The following is a 15,544-nucleotide window of genomic DNA, read 5'->3' on the forward strand; positions in this document are numbered from 1 at the left end:
CAGCAGGATCGCCGGAGCCCAGCAGGTTGAGGCTGCGGTGGCCGGGAGTGGCCACTGCACTCCAGTCTGGGTGACAGAGTGAGACTCCAACTCAAAAAAAAAATAAAAAATAATAAATAATAAAAATAAAAACACTTAATAACATCAATGTTTGCAAATATTGCTTAGTGTTGCGCTAAATATTTTATATAGAAATTTAAGTAAAATTTATTCAAATAGTAAGGATTGTATTATATTATGGGTTAATTAAGAATATAAAAAAATTATTTTTGAGTCAGTGTCTTACTCTCTCTCCCAGGCTGGTGTGCAATGGCATAAGAACAACACACCACAGACTCCACCTCCTGGACTCAGGCGATACTTGTATCTCAGTCTCCCAAGAGGCTGGGACTAAAGCATGCACCTCCATGACCTGGCTACTTTTTTTTTTAGAAATGAGGTCTTGCTATATTTCCTAGACTGGACTCGAGCTCCTGAGTTCAAGTAGTCCTCCGGCCTCAGTCACCCAAAATGTGGGATTACAGGTATTAGCCACCACACTTGACCATATCAAAGCATTTTAAAACTACTATCGTTGTTAAAATAACCAAAGAGATTGATTTCATCAACAAGTATATTTTTTAACTGCAACCCTGATATTGTTTCTAATTACATCATATTAACATGCTCTCTATCTTCTCCATGAGACAAGGGAGTCTTCCTGAGGAGGGGATGATTAAATGTTGATTTAGTAGGGTGGGATTAGAGCGCAAAATAAAAAAGAGGATCTAAAAATCACAAAACTAAAAATCTCAATGCGGTGGGAGTGGGAAATAGTTAACAGCAACAGAAGAGAAGAGCGATATGGCAGAATCATAAGCACACTTCAATCTAAGAGCATTTGTCTTTTCTTCTTACAAAACGTTTTTGATCTAAAGAATATTGCTTAGTTGCCATTTATACCTACTATTGTGTTACTCCAAGATGTGACAACACAAGAAAAGGTCATAGAAGAGTACCATTTTTATATGTTCATCCTATGTTGTTTTGCTATTTCTAGAAGTTGCCTTTTGCAGTATCTAATCTATCATCTTTGAGTGTTACTACATAGAGATAAAACAGGAATGTAGTTAAAATAACTGAAAGAGGAAAAATGTGATATCATTTTATTTGTGCACTATTCTAAACAATGTTAAATATTCTCTTACAGTATCTGGAAGCTTGCTTTGGGGAAAATTTTTAACTAATGCTATGAATATACATACAGCAGGTATGACAAAGGCCAAAAGTAAGACAACATAAGAAAGGGAGGATTGAATCCAATATTCATGTTTAAGTGTGAGATCCTCAGTACCTTTCTACCACTTGATACTAAGAACACTGTCAGCCAGTCATACTCATAAATTTCTCCAAGATGTAGATCAATTTTTTGTTTTTATTTTTCTGAAATAATTGAAAGTCTCTAATAAAATACCTATTAGCACTAATAACTAAGAATGTTTTTAGAGAAGCAAAGAGGTCTCTGATAAACACTTTAAATAAATCCTTCCAATTGATAGTCACACATCGCTCAGAGTTTAATATCAGGTTTCTAAAGCCACTTATTAAGTTTCAATTAGTACTCAACAATTACTAGAGATTAAAGAAATAGCTCCAAAATAAAAGATAGGAAAACAAAGTTATAAAAATAAATGACAGAAACTTATGTTATAAAATATATAAAGAGAGTAGAATACATATATTTACCTAAATAAATATCCATTGTTTTACCTTGGCTCATTATGTTATAAGTATAATATAGGCCATTATGTGGATTAAGATGAATATGTCTACCAAGTCCACATAAATACTGCTTCCTCTATAGATTCCATAATTTTAACCTCAGAATATATTTTACAAATTCTGTATCTTTATGTTATATTCTTAAGGTTTGAAATATTGACAAGAAGAAATAATAGCACATTTGGTAATAGCATGGTATAAACATGTTTTCTGCCTAAGAATAAAATACTAATAAATCATATCTTGATATTTGTAGGTCTTCTATCAATGTATTTATGTTTTTTAAGCTCATTGGTATATGTGTGTTTTATGTTTCCTTGTTTGTTTATTTTTTTGATTTTTCTGGTTTTTAAAATTTTTGTGATGTTCTTTATCATGTGGCTGACTGGACAACTCTAAGAGCAAAAATATTTCCAAGTAACAAGAAAGTAACTCCAAAATATAATCAATTGGAATTGAAGAGCAATAGGATACTCAAATCACATTACTCTGTTATAATTGCTTTGATCCAGAAGTTCTTAAGCATTTTTTACATCAATTTGTCCTCACTACAAATTGGCTATCCTAACTTTCCTTATATATTTTAACTAAAATTAGACAATATGTATATCAGTATTTTACAAATTCTCAAACATGTAAATAAAAGAGTTCTATAATGTAATTTTGCATCTAAAAAGTCTCGGTGCATAAATACCTCTATTCTGAGTCTATACCATAGGTATCTAAAGAAACAAGTCACTAACAAAGCCCAACTTCAGTGTTCAGGGTATGATTGCTTCAATTAGTTGCTTCTGTGAGTTAATTCATGGAAGATCTTGAACAATGTCCTGTTTTCCTTTAATGTACCATTCCTCAGTTATGGGAATGTAGAAAAAAATGTGGCCTGCATTATAAAATGTTAGGAATGATTAACTGAGTTACCACACACCTACCACAGTTCTTGTTCAATAATAGATACACAGTAAATGTAAGTAGTGGAATAAGAAAAATGAAGATGCTGAATGCCCCTCTAATATCATGATTCTGGGTAATTCCATTTTGAATACTGTCATGGAAATAATTAACTTTGAATACTTTTTCTCCTTGTTAAAGATTCTCAAGGATCTCAGAGATTCCAACAGTTCTAAGTTCCAGGTTTCCGAGTTCATCCTGATGGGATTCCCTGGTATTCACAGCTGCCAGCTCTGATTCTCCCTGCCCCTGGCTCTACTCTATCTCTTGGCTCTCAGTGCCAACATCCTTATCCTGATCATCATCAACCAAGAGAAAGCACTGCACCAGCCCATGTACTGTTTCCTGGGCACCCTGGCAGTGGTGGACATGGGCCTGGCTACCACCATCGTGCCTAAGATTTTAGCTATCTTGTGGTTCAATGCTAAGGCCATCAGTCTCCCTGAGTGCTTTGCTCAGATGTATGCCATACATTGCTTTGTGGCCATGGAGTCAGGTATCTTTGCATGGCTATCAGTTGATATCCATAGATAATAACTGAATCCTTTGTGAGCAAATCAGCTGTGATCATGGTACTCAGAAACAGTCTGTCTCTCATTTCAGTGCCTATGTCGACTGCCCAAAGATACTACTGTTCCCGGAATTAAATCGAGCACTGTCTTTGCTCTAACCTTAGAGTCACTAGTCTCTCCTGTGATGATAGGAAAATCAGTAGTATTAATCAGTTACTTTTGACTTTGACAATCATGGGAGGTGACCTAGGGTTGATTATTTCATCACATGCTTTAATACTTCATTCTGTGCTGAAACTGAACTCAGTAGAAGTTGCATCTAAGGCCTTAAGTACCTGCACTTCCCACTTCATCCTAATCTTTTTTTTTACACAGTCATTGTTATCATTTCTACTACTCACAGTGCAAGGATTAGAGTTCCTCTCTGTCCAGTTCTACTCAATGTGCTACACAATGTCATTCCCCCTGCCCTCAACCCCATGGTGTATGCACTCAAGAACAAGGAACTCAGGCAGGGCCTATATAAGGTGCTTAGGTTGGATGTTAAAGACAACTAACACGGAGAAGATACTTGAAAATAAATTTTTTTCTCACATATTTATCTACAATTTATAGTCTCCAATTACTACAAATGGCAGAAGAACTAATAAATGGCATAAGGAATCAGTGGCAACAACTGAAACTTAGAAAAATAAAGAGGTGAAAGCAATATATGAAATTTTTGAGTATCAGACAAAAATATTCACCACAAAGATTGATATAGTGATGCTATTAGTCTCAAAGAATGCAAGGAAAAGACAAATGGAATACACATTTTATTTTTGTGCCAAATTTCCCAGACTAGCACTTCCAGGCATAGAAGATATAAGAGCATATATTCTGTCAATCTATCACTTTTAATTGGATAACTTAATCTTTTTTTTTTTTTTGAGTTGGAGTTTCACTCTGTCACCCAGACTGGAGTGCAGTGGCTGCTCCCAGTCACTGCAGCCTCAACCTGCTGGGCTCCCGCAATCCTTCCACCTCAGCCTTCCAAGTAGCTGAAACTACAGGCGCGAGATACCATGCCCGGCTAAATTTTTGATTTATTGTAGTGATGAGGTCTCGTCAATTTGCCCAGGCGGGTCTTGAACCCGCGGGCTCAATCAGCTCACCTCAGCCTCCCAAGGCAGTGGGATTACAGGCTGAGCCACCGACCCCAGCCTAACTTAATCTTTTATATTAAATGTGATTACTGATAAGTTAGGAGTTACTTCTGCAGGTTTAGGATTTGCTTTATTAAGTGTCATATATTTTATATTAGACAAAAAACTTGAATAGACATTTTTCTAAGATTATTTATAAATGATTTCTAAATCCATCCAGAAGATATTTGGCATCATTATTCTAGGCAAATTCTAATCAACAATGCAATTCCTATTAAATTACCAATGTCGCTTTTCACAGACGTAGAAAACAACTTTTATAGAGTTCATATGAAATACCCCCAAATCCCAAATAGTCAAAGAAATTCTAAGTAAAAACTAAAATTAAAAAAAAAACTCAAGGTATTGAACCTGATTTCTAAAACAATTATAACCAAAATAATAATAATGATGATAATAATAATAAAATCTGGAGGTATGGAACCCAATTTCAAACTATATTGCAAGGCCATGGTATCTAAAACAGCATGGTACTGGTAGAAAAATAGATACATAGATCAATGATACAGAACAGAGAAACCAGAAGTAAAGTCACATACTTAACCAACTGATCTTAGATAAAGTCGACCAAAAAAACAAAACAAAACAAATGAGGAAATGATGCCCTTGCCAATAAATAGTGTTAAGAGAATTGTCTAACCATATGCAGAAGAATAAAACTGAATGACTGTATTTCACCAAATACAAAAAATAAAGGTGTATTATAAACCTAACCTATAACAATTCTAGAAGAACATTGGAAAAAATCAACTGGACTTTGGCCTAGGCAAAAAATTTTGAAACAATCCCCAAAACAAGGCAGCAAAAACAAAAATAAAAATAAAAATAAATGGGGACCAAAGGGAGGCCCAAACTTTACCTGTACAATGACAACTTATCTGCCTAATCCTGAATTGTATCCTACATCTTTAAAATAAATGAATAAATAAATGGGACTTGATTATACTAAAAAGATTATGCACAACAAAATGTATAATCAACAGACTAAACAGACAACCTACAATATGGAAGAAAATGATTGTACGTTATGCATCCAACAAGTACTATTATCCAGAATCCAAAAGAAACTCAAACATCTGAACAAAGAAAAAAAATCATTCAAAATTGGGCAAGGGATATGAAGATACATTTCTCACAGAATAAAGACAAGCAGCCAATAAACATGTTAAAATATGCTCAACATTACTAATCATTTAAAAAATGCAAATTAAAATCACAATGAGATATCTTATACTAATCAGAATGTCTACTATTAAAAAGTCAAAAAACAACAGATGTTGATAAGGATGCAGAGAAGAGGAAACACACACTTCTGGTGAGAATATAAATTAGCTCATCCCTCGTGGAAAGCAGTGTGAATAATCCTCAAAAAATAAAACAGAACTACTGTTCTATCTAGCAATTTCATTTCTGGGTATCTATAAAAAGTAAAAGAAAAATAAAGAATAATAAAGTAATATGTGAAAAAGACATCTGCACTTGTATATGGATCACAGTACTATTCACAACAGCAAAATCATCGAACCCTAATGGTTCATTTATGGTTGATTGTGTAAAGAAAATATTTTATAAACCATGGAATGCTATGCAGTCACACACACAGAAATGAAATAATGTCCTTTGCAGCAACACGTATGGAGCTGGAGACCATTATCCTAAGTGGACTAACTCAGAAACATAAAATCAAATATCACATGTTCTCCCTTATAAGTGGGAATTAAAGAATGTGTACACATGGATTTAAAGAGGGAAATAATAGACACTTGTAACTTCAAGAGGGCAATGAATAGGAGGTTGAGGATAGGGTTGAAAAATTACTTATTAGATTCAATGTTTGAGATTCGAGTGATGAATACACTAGAAGCCAAATTCCCACCATTACACAATATATTTATAGAACAAATAATCACATAATCTCCCAAATCTAAAATTTAAAAAATATAACACACACACAATAACATACCCTTTCATCCCTACCACGGCTATGGTTTTGTTTTGTTTTCTTTGTTTTATAAAATATTAGCAAATGTTTGCAATTATATGGATACATTAAAATCTTGATACATTGTTGTTGACATGTAAAATGTTGTAGTAGCTGTGGAAGAGCTTGGCAATTACTCAGAAATTTTAGTTCAATTAGCATATGACCTGCCATTCAACTTCTAAGTATATAATTGAAAACAAGTGTTAAAACACAAATCTTGTACATAAATGTAGATAGTAGCATTTTCAGCTAAAAAAGTAAACCCAACCTACACACCTACAAGCTATTGTCCTAGTCCATTTGGTGTTGCCGGAACAGAATAGTTAATACTGAGTTATATCTAAAGAAAAGAGGTTTATTTAGCTTACAGTTCTAAATATTGGGAATGTCAAGGGCATGGTACTGGCTTCATTCCAGGGCTTTGGTGCTACATTGTAACATGACAGAGAAGGTCAAGGGAAAATGGACACATGCAAACAGACAAAAACCAAGGTGGTCCTGGCTTTATAACAGCCCACTCTCACAGGAACTAATCCATTTCCCAGATAACTAATCCAGTAATGCAGAGAGAGAACTCAATCTATTCATGAGAATAGCATTAAGACATTCATAAAGGATGTATCCCCATGACACAAACATCTACTAGGTTTCACCTCCCTACACCACCACTTTGGGGATCACATTTCAACATGAATTTTGGTGGAGACAAACCAATCATATTTAAACCACAGCAGCTGCTGAATGGATGGACAAAACGAAGGATATCTATAAAAGGGATCATTATTTAATAATATATATTACCATAAAATGTTCCTCAGCTATAAAGAATGCAATCATGTCTTTTTTGTCCTTGATTTTTTATAATTTGTTAACTTCTATTTAATTGATTTTTTTTTTTTTTTTTTGAGTTGGAGTCTCACTCTGTCGCTCAGGCTGGAGTGCAGTGGCACCCTCACTACCACCCCAGAGTCTACCCCTGGGATCCTTATGCTTCTGCCTTTCAAGTAGCTGGAACTATAGGAGTGCACTTTCGCCTGGCTAATTTGTTTTTGTATTGTAGGGAGGAGGTCTCACAAAGTTGCCTGCGCTGTTCTCAAACCCGGGGGCTCAGACAATCCGCTTGCCTTGGCCTCCCAAAGTGCTGGGATTACAGCCTGAGCCACCGAGCATGGCCTAACTGATTTTTAAAAAAATTATCTTTATGTCCTTCTATTGCATATATGTGTGGTATGACATTCGCTCAACCATGCTTCCACCATTTTCTTTGACTGTCCTGCCTATTGCATGGTGACTAGCATACATTTAATTAATGCTATCTTTTGAGTGAATGTCATACTTAAAATGTGTATACTTTATCTGATCATCTCCTGATGGACACTTAACTTGATTCCATATCTTTGCAATTGTGACTAGTGCTGCAGTAAACATAGAAGTGCATGTGTCTTTTTGATATGAATACTTTTTTCCTTTGGATAGATATTCAGTAGTAGAATTGCTGGATTAAATGGTTATTCAATTTTTAGTCCTTTGAGAAATTTCTATACTGTTTTCCATAGCAGTTTATGTAGTTTGTATTCCCACCAACAGTGTATGAGTGTTCTTTTTTCTCCTCATCTTCACCAACATCTGTTATTCTTTGACATTTTTATAATAGCCATTCTGAGTAGTATTAAGATGGTACGTCTAAATTTTAAAGGCTTGAATTTAATATTATGAATTTTTAAAATCTCAATAAAGATCATATTTTAAAACTGCTAAAATTGTTTTCTGCATATACATTTGTGAATTAATTTTCTGTAAAATAAAATAATAAATGAGGGAGCACCCTCCTCCCCCCAAAAAAGGGTTATTTGTTGAAGGGTGGGATCTTTGTAGTACAAGTTTCCTCTTCTAGGTAAGTGTTCTAGGAAGCCATTGGCATCAGTGTACCAACTAGAGTTGTTGTGAAAGGCTGAGTTTGGCTTCAGTTAATTTTTTTGGAGATTGTATCAACATGTTGAGTGGTCAGGAGTTTTTGAACCCAAATGGCATGACTCCCATGCCCCACCTTCCCTATTCACTGGATCTCAACCCGAGCAACTTTTTTGTTGTTGTTTCCTCAAAAAAAAAAAAAAAAAAAAAGGTCTTCAAAGGGAAACGTTTTGCTGATGTGGAAGAGGTGAACTAAAAAACGACAGAAGCACTAGAAGGCATCAAAATTGATGAGTTCAAAAACTGTTTTGGCTGGGCTCGGTGGCTCAGCCTGTAATCCCGCGCCTTTGGGAGGCTGAGGTGAGCGGATTGCCTGAGCCCACGGGTTCGAGACCTACCTGGGCAGCAAGACCTCATCTCTACAATAAATCAAAAAAATCAGCCGGGTGTGGTAGTGCATGCCTGTAATTCCAGCTACTCGGAAGGCTGAGGCGGAAGGATCGCCGGAGCCCAGCAGGTCGAGGCTGCGGTGGCCGGGAGCGGCCACTGCACTCCAGTCTGGGTGACAGAGTGAGACTCCAACTCAAAAAAAAAAAACTGTTTTGAGCAGTGGAATAGGTGTTTCAATAGATACATTCCTTCAAACGAAGAGTACTTTGAAGGTGACCAAGTTTAAATATGTAAGAATAAATACACAATTTTTTTGTAAAAAAATTCTGGTTTGGGGGGTTCTGCTTCATAGATATCTAAGAACTGGAAAAAAATCAGGATGTGTGCAAAGATATAATGTGCTTTTAATCGTAATACTGAATAATCCTTTTTTGAATGTGCTGAATATATACTATTAATTGAAAATAATGGAATTTGTCAGGCTCGGTGGCTCAGCCTGTAATCCCAGCCCTTTGGGAGGCCGAGGTGAGTGGATTGGCTGAGTCCACAGGTTCAAGACCAGTCCGGAAATTTGGTAAGACCTCATCTCTACAATAAATCAAAAAATTAGCTGGGTATGGTAGTATGTACCTGTAGTTCCAACTACTTGGAAGGCTGAGGGGGAAGAATCCCCGGAGACCTGCAGGTTGACGCTGGGGTGGCTGTGAGCATGCCACTGCACTCCATCCTGGGCGACAAAGTGAGATTAAATCTCAAAAAAAAAAAAAAAAGAAAGAAAGATAATCATGGATTTTGTGTTTTAAAATTAGGTTTACCCAAACTTTTTGTTGAAAACATATATAGCAATTGTATATTAAGCAATGTAATAGAAGTTAACTCTACACTATAGAATTTACGGATCCATTTGTTTCTGTTTAAGTTTAATTTTATTTTTTTATTAATGAAAATATACAGGTTTTTTTTACAAATAAAGGTATATAAAATTAGAATGTTATTGTGTTTGTTATTCCAATTGTTGACATCACTATTACAATTTCAAAATTGTCATCTAATTATTTCTAATTTAATATTCATGCATAATAAGCCTAAATCTTTGATGAATTTCTACAATCCCATAATATTCATCACCATTCTTTCATAAAATACACTTTTTGAAAACAAGGAACCATGGCATCTGACGGTTTTCCTCAGTTCCTAGTCTGACTTGGGAAATATGAGGCACTCAATGATGATATTTAATTACACACATAAAACATAAACATAAATGAGCATATGAATGTGTAAGTGATTAAAATATTATATCTGAACTTATCTGAACTTACTCTCAACTTGTATTCCAAAAGACCTTAAGTAGAAAGATACAACTTTGCTATCATATTAAAATTATGAATTTTTATTAATATTATGTGATCATTCTTATTTACCCCATATATGCATAGCCATATACAAGTACATGTGCAGATACATGTATATGAAATTATTCACTTATTTATGGATCATCATATACATGATGGTGATTTTCTTGATTTTCACATTACACGTGTGACTCTAACTGAAAAAATCCCCTTGGGATATGTAACAGACACTTTCCTTTAAAGGCTAATTTCAGTAGTAAACATATCAGAGGATTTTGAAGTTGAGGGCTACATATGTATATATATTACAGGATTCTGATGTTCTTTGACCAAGACCTTGCAACAGTTAGACCACACTGCATTCAGCTCACTGTATTGACCTCCAAAAATCAGGTATTAAAGGGTATAAGAAGGAGAGAGGGATAGTGACACGATTTTTCTTGTTGTATGTTGCAGATACAATGGAGATAGTTTTTGATAAAGTGCACAGAAGCTTTGAGTATGTATTATCAATTATTCTCAGAAATACAGATATTTCATCCACTCAGTTTGCAGGGAGAAGTGTTGTAAAAGATTGTTTTTCCTGAAAAATGTTTATTTCTCCAGTTCTCAGATTTCAATTCAATGCAAATTTTCATGATGATTATGAAGATCTAGGTTTTCTCTCAACAAAGAGGAATCATTGGAAATGGTGAAAGTCAGGTTTGAATCATCCCATGACAAGAAGTAGTAGCAAAAAAAATAGTTCTGATTTCGGTCAGAACTCTGTTGCCTCTTACTGCCCCTCCCATTGTTTTTCAGAATGAGAATCTAAGTAAGTTGCCTTGTTTCTAGAATGACTTGGTTATGACTCTGTTTTATCCATTTTAGATAGTAAAACCTACTGTTTAAGCCTACTGTTCTTCTCGTATTGCAAGAAGAACACAGCTTGTAAAGATTGAGGATGGTAAAATGAGGAAATAAACTTATTGTCTATGAGTTTTAAGCTAAGACTAAAAAACAGATTATATCAAAATCATACTTTATAATAGCCATTCTGAGTAGTACTGAGTTTAATGTTACTACTTTAATAGATATACTCACAACACAATACAAACTCATTATCTTCAAAAAAAAGTAAAGCTATATACCAATGAAATAATCCTAAATTTTAAAAAGTACCTTATAATTTGTGGTTAAAACTATATGACTTGGTATCAGCTAGATCTTTGACGGAGAGGTTTGCAAATATATTAAAAATGATAATTAAATTCAGCACGTAACAATAAAGCTGTTTAGTAATTAGAACTGTGAATATAAAAAGGATACAGGAGAAAGATAAATAGGATATTTGCATGATATTTTGGAGTTATATACTTCAGAATAGAGTACAGGTCATCTCAGAGATGTATTTGCAGTTCTCATATTATGAGTATCTACAATTTCCCTAATTTCTCTACTTACTTCTGTTACAGTGACACATAGGGTTAAGGGATAATTGTTCAAATATATTGAGAGAAAGAAATAGGTAAAGATACTATTTCCTTGAGATATTTGTGACTATTTGTTATATATTAATCAAGTATTTATCAAAATACTTTTGAAAATTTAGTTTATTTTGACAGTAAACATGTAGGTAATCATATGTGTGTTTAAAGTATGTATATATTTGAGTTGTTACAGTTTTGTTTCTTTAATAAGTTATAAAGAAAATTTGAAAAATATAATATACAAACATAAATACAAGTTTAAAAGCCTTACAGAAAACACTCAATGATAATTTTGTTATTCAAGGAAATACATTTTCATATTGTAAACCCATATTATTCTTATGTCCATAACATAAATTTCAAAGTTTTTGTTAGCCTTGTAGTTATCAGCATAAGCCCATAACAATGTCACTAAACAGGAAATTGAAGATGAGCTAGTAAGTTGTGATCAATCTAAATAGAGTCTCCGTTTTTCTTTCTTTCTTTCTTTTTTTTTTTTTTGAGTTGGAGTCTCACTCTGTCGCCCAGACTGGAGTCCAGTGGCCGCTCCCGGCCACCGCAGCCTCGACCTGCTTGGCTCCGGCGATCCATCCGACTCAGCCTTCCCAGTAGCTGGAATTACAGGCACGCGCTACGATGCCCGGCTGATTTTTTTATCTATGGTAGAGATGAGGTCTCGCCAAGTTGCCCAGGTGGGTCTCCAACCCACGGGTTCAGGCAATCCACTCACCTTAGCCTCCCAAAGCGCTGGGATTACAGGCTGAGCCACCGATCCCGGTTTAGTCTCCAATTTTTCAATTTTCTTCTGTGTACTAACAATGTGCAGAAAAATTTTCAATGTTCTCTATTATTTTGCTTGAAGAAAACTATGTCAAACATGAAGATAAGCAATTTGATACAACCAGTCTTAATTATACCGTGCCATGAGTTACATCTATTATTTCTTAAAAGTAATTTTTATGACTTCTACTTTGACATTAATATTTCCTCCTAAATTTGATGGATATGTTTTTAATATGCTTATTTAGTTTCTGTTTCCCCAAAATTCTTTTCACATACATTATGTATGGTTTTCTTTGTATATTTTTATTACATGTATGTAAACACACACATATGAACATGTATAATACACACACACAGCAGTTACTGTGAAATATCACCTTGTACTATGATTTAATTAAACTTTACTTTTTTTTTTTTGAGTTTGAGTCTCACTCGGTCGCCCAGACTGGAGTGCAGTGGCCGCTCCCGGCCACCGCAGCCTCGACCTGCTGGGCTCCAGCGATCCTTCTCCTCAGCCTTCCGAGTAGCCGGAATTACAGGCGTGCGCTACCATGCCCGGCTGATTTTTTTTGATTTATTGTAGAGATGAGGTCTCGCTGCACCTTTACTTCTCAAACCAAAATACTTGTTTTGTCTGCTATCTTATTTTTTTTTTTCTGCTTTGTGAAGTTTTCTTTTGTTACCATTATTGTATCATGGAACATTAATTTAGAAATTTACATTTCCTGGTAATTTATCAGGTAGACATTTAAGTTTTGTTTCTTTTGGTAGTTTATTTCTGGCTTTCTAAGAAATATTTTGACAGCATTATAATAATATTTGAAGTCTATTCTGAAATTCATCTATTTATTCTTTAAAGTGTTCATTTATTCATTAAAAACACAACATAAATATATGCACATATTGCATAGTGTTTGCTAAATGTTTTATATGTGAATTTAAGTAAAATATATTCAAATATTAAGGATTTCGTTACATTATGGGTTATTCAAGAATATAAAATACTTTTTTTCTTTGAGTCAAGGTCTTATTCTGTCTCCCAGGCTGGAGTACTGTGGCACAATCACAACGCACCACAGACTTGACCCTCTAGGCCCAGGTGATAGTTGCACTTTAGCCCCAAGAGACTAGGACTATGGGGATGCACCACCATGCCTGGCTACTTTGTGTGTGTGTGTGCGTGTGTGTAGAAATGCGGTCTCACCATGTTGCCTAGGCTGGTCTCAAACTCCTGGGTTCAAGCAAACCTCACACCTCAGCCACCAAAAGTGCAGGATTATAAGTATGAGCCACCACATTTGACCCTATAAACACATTTTTAAACTTCTATTTGTTAAAATAACCAAAGGGATTGATTACATCAACAAGGATATTTTTTAACTGTGACCCTGATATTGTTTCTAACTATGTCGTATCAATTGATTTAGAGTATGCCCTCTACCTTTCCAAAGGACAACGGAGTCTTCCTGAAGAGAGGATGATTAAATGTTAATTTAGTAGGATGAGGTTAGAGCACAAAATAAAATAGGGTATTTCACAATACTAAAAATATCAGTTAGATGTGAGTGGGAAATAGCTAACAGCAACAGAAGAGAAGAGCGATATGGCAAAATCATAAGCATGTTTCAATCTGAGAGTGTTTGTCTTCTCTTCTAAGAAAAATTTTCTGAACTCCAGAGTTTGGCTTAGTTGTCATTTCTTCCTTCTCTTGTGTTACTCCAAGATGTTGTGCTAACACGAGGGAAGGTCATTGCAGAGTATCATTTTTTATATGTTCATTCTTTGCTGTCTTGCTATTTCTAGAAAGTGACTTTTGCAGTATCTAATCTATCATCCTTCAGCGTAACTACATAGAGATAAAATAGGAATGTATTTAAAATAACTGAAAGATGAAAAATTTGATATCTTTTTATTTGTATACTATTCTAAACAATGTTAACTATTTTCTTTGCTGGAAGTTTGCTCTGGGAAAAATTTTTAACTAATGCTATGAATGTACATACAGCAAGTATGACAAAGGCCAAAAGTGAGACAACATAAGAAAGGGAGGATTGAATCCAATATTCATGTTTAAGTGTGAGAGCCTCAGTATCCTTCTACCACCTAATGCTAGTAACGCTGTCATGCACTCATACTCATATATTTTCCAGGATGTAGATCAGTTATTTTGTGTTTGTTTTTCCTAAATAATTGAAAGTCTCTGATAAAAGACCTATCAACACTAATAACTAAGAATGTTATTAGGGAAGCAAAGAAGTCTCTGATAAACATTTTAAGTAAATCCTCCCAATTGATGTTCACATATACCTGTATCAGGTTTCTAAAGCCTACTTCTTAAGTTTGAATTAGTACTCAAAGATTACTAGATATTAAAATAAAAGATAGGAAAACAACGCTATTAAAATAAATGGCAGAAACTTATGTTATAAAAGATATAAACAGAGCAGAATATATTTATATACCTAAATAAATATTCATTATTTTACTTCGGCTAACGATGTTATAATGTTAGACTATTACGTGGATTAAGACAAATATGTCTACCAAGTCTACATAAAAACTACTTCCTCTGTAGATTCCATAATTTTAACCCACAATATATTTTACAAATTCTGTATCTTTATATTATATCTTTATATTAAGAATATTTATATTATATTCTTAATATTTGAAATGTTGACAAGGAGAAACAACATACACTTTGTAACAGCAGATTATAAACATGTCTCCAGTTTTTATAATAAAATACTAATATACCATATCTTGATATTTGTAGGCCGTCTATCAATGTATTTACGTATTTTAAACTCATTGGTATATGTGTGATTTGGGTTTTCTGTGTTTTTTTTCTTTTTCTGCTTTTTGAATTTTTGTGATGTTCATTATTGTGTAGCTAACTGGACAACTCTAAGATAAAAAATATTTCCAAGTAAGAAGATAGTTACTCCAAACTATAATCAATTGGATTTGAATAAAAATAGGATTCCCAAATCATATTTTCTCTGTTATAGTTGCTTGGATTCAGAAGTTCATTGGCATTTTTGTACATCAGTTTCCTCACTATAAAATGGTTATATTAACTTTCCTTATATATTTTAACTCAAATTAAATAATATATATCAGTATTTCACAAATTCCCAAGTATGTAAACAAAAGAGTTCTTACAATATAATTTTGTGCCTAAAAAGTCTCGGTGCATAAATATCTCTCTATTCTGAGTCTA

The 15,544-nt window shown here is 34.2% G+C and overlaps 1 pseudogene; it reads left to right on the forward strand.

Moving 5' to 3' along the window:
- The window catches only part of LOC103268964, a 14,185-nt pseudogene extending 10,404 nt beyond the window's left edge, over positions 1-3,781 (forward strand).
- The last annotated feature ends 11,763 nt before the right edge of the window (positions 3,782-15,544 follow it).

The sequence above is a fragment of the Carlito syrichta genome, unplaced genomic scaffold (assembly GCF_000164805.1).
Source record: "Carlito syrichta isolate Samal-C Ts95f unplaced genomic scaffold, Tarsius_syrichta-2.0.1 Scaffold308998, whole genome shotgun sequence".
Classification (NCBI taxonomy): domain Eukaryota; kingdom Metazoa; phylum Chordata; class Mammalia; order Primates; family Tarsiidae; genus Carlito; species Carlito syrichta.